The sequence below is a fragment of the Calonectris borealis genome, unplaced genomic scaffold (genome assembly GCF_964195595.1).
Source record: "Calonectris borealis unplaced genomic scaffold, bCalBor7.hap1.2 HAP1_SCAFFOLD_158, whole genome shotgun sequence".
NCBI lineage: Eukaryota > Metazoa > Chordata > Aves > Procellariiformes > Procellariidae > Calonectris > Calonectris borealis.
This window is the reverse complement of record NW_027441544.1, coordinates 66,941-75,876: the sequence shown is the minus strand read 5'-3', so window position 1 is coordinate 75,876 and position 8,936 is coordinate 66,941. Positions and strand designations below refer to the sequence as shown.

General features: G+C 55.6%; 1 long non-coding RNA gene across 1 annotated transcript; it reads left to right on the top strand.

Moving 5' to 3' along the window:
• Positions 1 to 4,202: 4,202 nt before the first annotated feature.
• On the top strand, positions 4,203 to 7,448 carry LOC142077121 (uncharacterized). Its single transcript, XR_012671563.1, has 5 exons — positions 4,203 to 4,298; positions 5,018 to 6,061; positions 6,485 to 6,548; positions 6,933 to 7,106; positions 7,211 to 7,448. It is a non-coding gene; the product is annotated as an uncharacterized LOC142077121 (long non-coding RNA).
• The last annotated feature ends 1,488 nt before the right edge of the window (positions 7,449 to 8,936 follow it).

Here is an 8,936-nt window from a genome sequence, read left to right as displayed (position 1 = left end):
ACGCCAACGGCATTATTAAAGTAACGAGCTGCCGGTTGGGGCCATTTCCCTCCTGTTGTGCCTTTTTGGGGGCTGAATAAAAAGGGGGGGTTGGGGGCCTGGAGGGGTGATGATGTCATTTGGGGCACCCCAACATCACCGGCGGGCTGATGATGCCGTGGAGGAGCAGGTGAGTGGGGAATGGGGGGTCATGGGGGGTCCCCCCCCCCACAAAGGGGGTCACAGCCCAAAAGTGCCTGATAATTCCTGGGGGGGTTCAAAAATTTTTAAAAACTCTAAATCTGTCTGTGAGGCCTCGAAATAGAGAAAAATCTCTCCTTGTTCTATATATTGAAAAATAATATTCCTTTATATGTATACAAGGATTTCAAAATAGGAACCTATATCTGCCCTATTATCTAAAGGATTTTAGAGCATAAAAAAATCCGGAAGACGTATATAGGGTTTTAAAATACAAAAAGAACTCCCGTCTATATAAATTAAAAAAGAAAGCACTTCCAAACGCAGAAGGGATGATATATTTTATGTATGAAGGAATTGAAAATAGAAAAAAGTCTGAATAGATACCGCTGTCTACACTTACTACGTGTTACATAGAGAGCCTAAATAGGCGTTATATGTAATCTAAGAGATGATCTATAAGTGCAAATAGATATCTAAGTCTAAAATCTAAGTCTATAAAGAGATAAGTGTAAATATACGTAAGTGTAAATAGAGAAGTCTATAAAGACATTGAAGTGTCAAAATATGTAAGTCGACAGATATCTAGTCTGAGCAGGTATTATATATAATGAGTGGGAAATCGGGGGGTATAAGTGAAACATAAATATATTCACTAAATATATAGAGAGAGAGGTATGTGTAAATACGTTAAGCGTAAACGTCTATGATAGATAAGGTTTTTAAAATGCAAAGAAACCCTGTTTATAGAAAGGATTTAAAAACTCTTCACCCCCCCCACCCCCCCGAACCACCTCTCTGTTGAAGATCCAAAAGCGCTTTCAAAAGCTGCCTCTTCCCTGTTCTCTTTTTCCGTCTTTTCCCATCCTGATTGGGGGCCGGTCCCCCCAACAGGGACTTTCCCCTGCAGGGCCGTGCACACAGAGCGGGACCTGCCGCCGTGGCCTAAAAACACCACAAAACCCCTAATTCGGGGCCTGCAAGGGGTTGGGAAAAAGAAAACCCGCATTTTTGGGGGAAAAATACCCAACTTGGAGCTCCCGGGAAAGCCAAATCCACCAGGATTTGGGCAGCCGGAAAGCAAAAAAACCCCCATTTTCATGCACAAAACGAAAAAGCAAAAATCACCAAGTTTTGTTGTGAAAAAGCGTTGAAAAACCTCCCAGTGGAATATTTTGGAAAAGGAAAAAACCCCAGCTTTGATATTATACAAAAGCAAAAAAACCCCCGATTTGGGGAAGCTTTGGGGTGAAACACCAGCCATTTGAGGGGCCCGGACCCCTGGGGTGCTGCCTGCCCCGCCAACCTGCCCGTTGCCCCCCGCCCAAACTCTGGCACCCCCCTCCCGCTCCCCCGCCCCCCACTCCCACCCCGCTCTCCCTCCTCCTGCGTTTTGGGTTTGTGCTGAGAACGGCGTCGGTGACGCGGGGCTGCGTGAGTTCCCGCTGCGCAGCGCTTGCACGGCGCCGGGGGCTGTGCTGCTCCTCGCCCCGCCCTGCCGGCGAGCGGGCTGGGGGTGCGCGAGGGCCTGGGAGGGGGCACCGCTGGGAGAGCTGACCCCGGCGGACCCAGGGGATGTTCCAGACCCTGTGACGTCAGGAAATAAAACTCGGGGGGGAGGTTGGCGGGGGGGCCGCTGCTGGGCTGCGGCTGGCTGGGCGGGCATCGGGCGGTTGGCGGCGAGCCGTTGTTTTCGTTTGTACCGCTTGTCTGTCTGGGGTTTTTCTCTCTGTTGTTTGGGGTTTTTTTTTTTTCCCCCCTTTTCCTTACGAGTGGAGTGTTTTCACTTTTGCCCTTCCAATTCTCTCCCCCCTCCCGCTGAGGGGGCAGCGAGGGAGCGGTTGTGTGGTGCTGAGTTGCGGGCTGGGATTCGACCACGGCACAAGGTGAGTGGCAAGCCCTGCCTGGCTAAACGCTTTAGGCTCCCCGCGTTATTCCTGCCATCTTGCGAGGCCCTCCTTGTTCTTTCCTGCTGCTTTCAAGTGCCTTGTGCTCCAGCAGCAGGCTGGGAAGGAGGGTTGTGGCAGGAGCGGCGGCTCCCTGTGACTCCTCCTCGGGCTGCGAGCTTCGCCCCGCGTGTGGGCTGCCGAGGATCGTGGGCTCTGCAGGGGCCACAGGCAGCCCGCAGAGCTTGAGGCCGAGCCGTTCCTTTCCCCCTGTGAGCATCTGGGGAGGGGGAGTGGGGGGGCTGCGGACCCCCGAGGGGGCCGAGGAGTGGGGCTGTGCATCCCGGGGGGGCCGGGGAGTGGGGCTGGGGGGGGCTGCGAGCCCTAGGGGGTCGGGGAGAGGGGCTGGAGGACTTCCGGACCATAGAGACCAGACCAGAGAGTATAGCTGGAGGACTCCCGGACCATAGAGATGGCGGACTCCCGGACCAGAGAGTACACCTGGAGGACTTCCGGACCATAGAGACGGAGGTCCAGATGCATAGAATGTACCCGGGGGACTTCCGCACCATAGAGGAAAATGTCCGGCCTAGAGAGTACAGCTGGAGGACTTCTGGACCATCGAGGCGGTCGTCCGGAGCGGAGAGTGCACGTGGGGAACTTGCGGACCATAGAGAGCAAAGTCCGGCCTAGAGAGTACCCCTGGAGGACTGCCGGACCATAGAGAGCAAAGTCCGGCCTAGAGAGTACCCCCTGGAGGACTGCCGGACCATAGAGAGCAAAGTCCGGCCTAGAGAGTACACCCTGGAGGACTGCCGGACCATAGAGAGCAAAGTCCGGCCTAGAGAGTACCCCTGGAGGACTGCCGGACCATAGAGAGCAAAGTCGGGCCTAGAGAGTACCCCTGGAGGACTGCCGGACCATAGAGAGCAAAGTCCGGCCTAGAGAGTACCCCTGGAGGACTGCCGGACCATAGAGAGCAAAGTCCGGCCTAGAGAGTACCCCTGGAGGACTGCCGGACCATAGAGAGCAAAGTCCGGCCTAGAGAGTACCCCCTGGAGGACTGCCGGACCATAGAGAGCAAAGTCCGGCCTAGAGAGTACCCCCTGGAGGACTGCCGGACCATAGAGAGCAAAGTCCGGCCTAGAGAGTATCCCGGAGGACTGCCGGACCATAGAGAGCAAAGTCCGGCCTAGAGAGTACCCCTGGAGGACTGCCGGACCATAGAGAGCAAAGTCCGGCCTAGAGAGTACACCTGGAGGACTCCCGGACCATAGAGACGGACGTCCAGACCAGAGAGTACACCTGGAGGACTCCCGGACCATCGAGATCAAGGTCCCCCAAGAGCTGGGGAGTGGGGCTGTGGGTCCTGGCGGGACTTGAGAGTGGGGCTCCCAGGGGGCTGGAAAATGGTGTGGTCGGGTGCTGTGAGCTCCGGGGGTCCTGGGGCTGGGAAGTGCTTGCAAACGCTGGGGAGGGGCTGCGAGCCGTGCGCATGCGCGGTGCCGGGGCGCTGTGCGCATGCGCGGTCCCGGGGCGCCGACTACAACTCCCGGCGTGCCTCGCGCGGGCGGGCCGGTGAAGCCGCGCGCTCATTGGTTGCGGACGGTATTTCAACGGGGCGCCGTGCGCATGCGCGGTCCCGGGGCGCCGTGCGCATGCGCGATCCTAGGGCGCCGACTACAACTCCCGGCGTGCCTCGCGCGGGCGGGCCGGCCGGTGGAGCCGCGCGTTCATTGGTTGCGGACGGTATTTCAACGGGGCGCCGTGCGCATGCGCGGTCCCGGGGCGCCGACTACAACTCCCGGCGTGCCTCGCGCGGGCGGGCCGGTGGAGCCGCGCGCTGATTGGTTGCGGACGGTATTTCAACGGGGCGCCGTGCGCATGCGCGGTCCCGGGGCGCCGACTACAACTCCTGGCGTGCCTCGCGCGGGCGGTCCGGTGGAGCCGCGCGCTCATTGGTTGCGGACGGTATTTCAACGGGGCGCCGTGCGCATGCGAGGTCCCGGGGCGCCGACTACAACTCCTGGCGTGCCTCGCGCGGGCGGTCCGGTGGAGCCGCGCGCTGATTGGTTGCGGACGGGGCGCCGTGCGCATGCGCGGTCCCGGGGCGCCGACTACAACTCCCGGCGTGCCTCGCGCGGGCGGGCCGGTGGAGCCGCGCGCTGATTGGTTGCGGACGGTATTTCAACGGGGCGCGCGGCGGGCTCTGCACCGAGGCGGCGGCGCAGCGTGAGTGTGAGGAGCCGCGGGCCCGGGGAGCCGGGCTGTGGCGGGGGGGGGCGGTTCTGCAGGCTCCGGGGACAGGGGCTGGGGGGGCTCCAGGCGGGGGAGGGCCTGTGAGCATCTGGGGAGTGGGGAGTTGGGGGGGGGGGGGGCTGCGTGCCCTAGGGGGGCCGCGCAGTGGGCCGGGCCGGGGCGGGGGGCCGGCGGGCGGGAGGGGGGGGGCGCTTTGTGCAAACAGATCCTCCCTGCGAGTCCCCACTGTCGCCCCGTGGGGCCGGGGACCCCCCAGCCCTCCCTGCAGGCAGACTGGGGGCTTCGCGGGCCGAGTCGAGGGAGGAGCTGCTGGAGAGAGGGCTTAGAAACGGCCTTCTGCCCCCGAAACTGCTGGAGCGTTTGAAAGGGAGGGACAGGTCCACCCCAGGGCTGTTCCAGGAGCAAAAGCTGGTCCCAGCCAGCTCGCCTCTGCTCCCCCGGCACCGGGATCGGACCTTTCAGCCCCGTTCCCGAGGGCTGAAGTGAGGTGGGGGTCCCCCGGCTCTCCCCGGGGGGCAGGCGGCAGCACGAGGCGGCGGTGTCTCCCCGGTACCCGGCAAAGGGGAGCGAAACCGGCCGGCTGGAGCTCCGGGGGTGCACAGCCCGGCCCCGCACGGCAGAATCCTTCCCTGGGTTTTCACCGTTGGCTGGGTGTGACAAACAGGTTCATTTTGTGCCTCCTCTTTTCCCAGCGTCACCTTCTGCGTCACGTGAAGAAAATCCTGCGCGGTTGACGCCGCTTGCTGCTCAGGTAACGGCACGTGCGGGGCCGGGGGAGCGGGGAGAAACATTGGCGCGTTCAAGGACGCTGCAGGTGCTCCGCGTCAAACCCAGGGAAAAGGCAAATTTGTGCCGGTGCAGAAAAGCTGATGAACGGTTGCCGTTAACAGAGCGCGCGTGCCTCGTTCCCGAATCGGTCCCTGGGTAGTTACGAGCGTTTTCCTTTCAGGGAAAAGAATGAGCTTTCGCCTACGATAAATTAAGAGCTGCCTGTGACCTTCTTTAGGGTCAAGTGTTTCTCTTCTGTTTGTTCGTACTGATTTTACGGGCAGGTTGGAAATAGCCTTTTATTTTTACACGCGTAATTGTAATTTGTAGTACTACGTGGTGTCAGGAGAGTGAATTTTGGAGCACCCAGGTACTACTAGAAACGTAATGAACGAGACACGATGGAAACTGATACTTCAACTGGATTTTTACTTGATTTTTTTTTTCATTAGAGTGTTGATGGCATGTTGTCCTGTGGCTCCATCCCCATTCTGTTCAGTGGAGTCTTCAATCTAGGACTTTGAAGGAAAAAAGTTGGTCCTTCCAAAAAAGGGCTAGTCATTCATGGGATCGAGGCATAGACTTGGCGAGCCGCTTAAGTACGTGATCGGAATTAAAGCCAAATGCCGCTTCGCGTTGCTGCTGTTGGTCTTCGCTTTCATTAGTTTTCCCGCTGCTCCGTCATGGTTGGGAGCTCTGAATCATCCTTTTTTTCACTCCCTAACGCATTTTTCTCCCCAAGGAGAGGCTACGTTTAAAAGCTACTTAGTTTCCTCACAAATGCATTGGTCAGTAAAATGGAGTTAGGATGCTTGGAACCACACAAATGACACCAGTCTTACAGATCTGGACTATTTCTGAACACGTGTTCATCGCGTGCAGATGTCATCGGGATACGGATCATCTGCACTTCGTGCTCTGACGAGACGATCAGCTGAGACAGGGACGAGCTCCAAAAGAAAAGAAAGGTACAACGTCAAAGTTTTGTTTTGTTGTTGGGTTTTGCGGGGTTTTTTTGTGTTTGTGTGTTTTGGGGTTTTTTTTGTTTGTTTTTTTTTTGTTTGTTTGGTTGGTTGTTTGTTTGTTTGTTTTTCCTTAAGAGTGCGACGTTGACTGGTGGCAGCCTGCAGAGCTCTCTTGCTGCCTGACCTCTCTTTTCCTTCTCTGTCACTCCTCTTTCTAGGCAAGTGAGTTCTCGCGAAACTAAAGCTGCCAATGAGCCAAAAAAAAGGCACGGTTGTCTGAAACGTGCAGAAGCTCTAGTGGCCTGTCTCAACAACCGCACCAAAGACGATGCCAAATACTTTCTCCTCCACTCAGTTGTTCTCTTCGCGGCAAAGGAAGCTTTGTGCTAAACGTTGTTTGTTTTTTTTTCCCTTTCCTCTCAGCAGAACGTCAACTGCCGTGAAAGTACGAGACAGGTGGAAAGGATCCCTAGTGGTCTGCAAGTACGAGGTAGGCCTGTGACATGTGTCTGCGTTTTTCCTAAGGTGCTCGTAGCACGGACTTTACAGTTAACACGAGGAACGTGGCAGCTCTCCTTCTATATGATTTTTTAACGTGAAATATTTTAACGCAAATACTAAAAATAAAGGAGGTCTGTTCTGGAGCGTGGTACGCCTCTGCAAAGCTTGCTTCCCTCCGTCTGTTTTCTCTTCCTGCAAGCACGCTCTTCTGTTTCTGTGCGCTTGCTAGGAAAGGGTGCTGTGAAAATAATGTTGGACTAGAAGAGGAAAGGAACCGTTTGTAAGAGCTGGGATGTTCGGGAGAAACAGGCTTTGTTTTCACGATAAAAGCTGTATGCTTTTTCAGTCAGTCGGTGTTTAAAATGCCTTACAGGAGCACTCGAACACCTTACTGAGATGCTAGCATCTGTGCTAAAAGCAATCAAGGTCAAAGAAGCGGCGTGGACAACACGGGACAAATCGGCGTCGCTTCGGTGCGCTTTCCAGGCTTTCCCGAGAAGCGGTAGCAGCCTCGTAACTAGCGACAGAGAGTCCTGATGTGGTTTTGGTGAGTTACTGCTTCTATCGCGTCCTTTTTCCTAACCTGCAGCGCGTAATTTTGACTTTGGTTGGAAAGAGATTTTCCAGAATGGAAATCTTTCTCGTTCAAAGGAGTCGCCTTTTACGAACTTCCCATCAGAATGGATCTTCAGAGATGACGTGCTCGGCAGTAGAAGTCATCCGCAAGGAGACTTTTCGCGCTCTCTCTGGAAAAAAAAAAAAAAAGGGGTAGGTCGATTTCCTTGCACAGACCCAAGCGCAGCACGTCTTCCGATAGTCGACGTACGGCTGATCTTTGGTTCTCGGGTGTAACGGTCGAGAGATCGTAAAGACGCGTTCCTCCGCACGCTCGGCTACGGCCGACAGCGTTAGCAAACCTGCCGGTCCTTTTTGGTAGCCTGATGTATTGCAGCACCGGGGATTTGATATTCCCCACCGCCTGCCCCCACCCCACCCCCCCCCAAAAAAAAAGTAAAACCGTATGGGAGATCTCTTATCTCACTGATTTTTCTATCGTAAACGAAATTTTAAAAAGAAAGTGAAAATTGTATAACTTCCAAACTGACTTGCGTTGTTTAAACTGCAACTGCCAAAGAGCTGTAGCGTATAATTTATTAGGTGTGCTTAAGCAGTTAGGTAGTTGCTCTAAACGTTTAAAAAGAGAGGCAACTGATCGGGTTTTTTTCCCGATCTTTTGGCAGAGCGCTCTGAAGTCCTTTATTTCTGCCTCGCTTTCAGTGGCGCGTTTCCCCGGCAGTTGGGTAGCATCGGTCTCGGCGCAGCTGGCCAGGCGTCCCTCCTAGTCATGTGACGCACGCAAAACCCCTAGTCAAACGATAGCTGTGTAGTTTGGAGGTAGATAATTTAACGGTATGAATTCACAGCTACGCAATTTCAATTAACGCAAAAGGAAAATCAAATATTTTTATAGTATAAGCCTTCTCGTCGTACGTCTGTAAGCGTACGCACGCCTTTTTAGCATAAAATGAATTGCTGAGATTTGTTCTTTCTTTTTCATTTTACTCTTCAAAGTTTTACGCTTCGCTTTCAGCTTTATCGGCCAAGCGAGCGAGATGCGCAGCAGCAGCAGCAGCAGCAGCGCCAGGGCTGGAGCTGTGGCGGCGGATCCGTGAGCGTAGATGCCGATTACGGCGCGCCCTCGTCCTGCAGCCTCACGGGGTTATCTCCCGGCAGCGGTGCTGTAAGGAAGGGACGAGGCGTTTTCCGACACCAGCGAGAGCGTTTACTTCTCTGCGAAGGACGCGTTCAGAATCGCGTCAATTAGTCCTCACGCGGATTTTAAGCGTTCGAATCGCTCGAGCTTTTAAAGGCCGCGTTGTATTTCGAGCTGACCCGTTTGCCTGGCACCCTCCTTTAGCTCGACTGCTACCCTCTCCCTTGTCCTGACCGAATTCCTCTGCTGCCTTCGGTGCTGTTTTTTTTAACGTGCTGAAATAGATCCGTTGGGATTTTTGTTTTTCAGATGCCGTGCTGTAAGCGTCCCGTGGTGCTCAGGAGAGACCCCCGGCCCGGGTTTGCCTGCCGGTCGTTGGGCGTGCTGAGGGTAAGGGGCCGGCTGCCAGCCTGCGGGACGGGGGCTGAGGGGGGGCTGCAAGCGTTTGGGGGGGCCGCCCCTCCTTTATCTTTCTAGCAGAGCACCCCTTTTTGGCGGGGGTGCGTGCGTACATACGCCAACGGCATTATTAAAGTAACGAGCTGCCGGTTGGGGCCATTTCCCTCCTGTTGTGCCTTTTTGGGGGCTGAATAAAAAGGGGGGGTTGGGGGCCTGGAGGGGTGATGATGTCATTTGGGGCACCCCAACATCACCGGCGGGCTG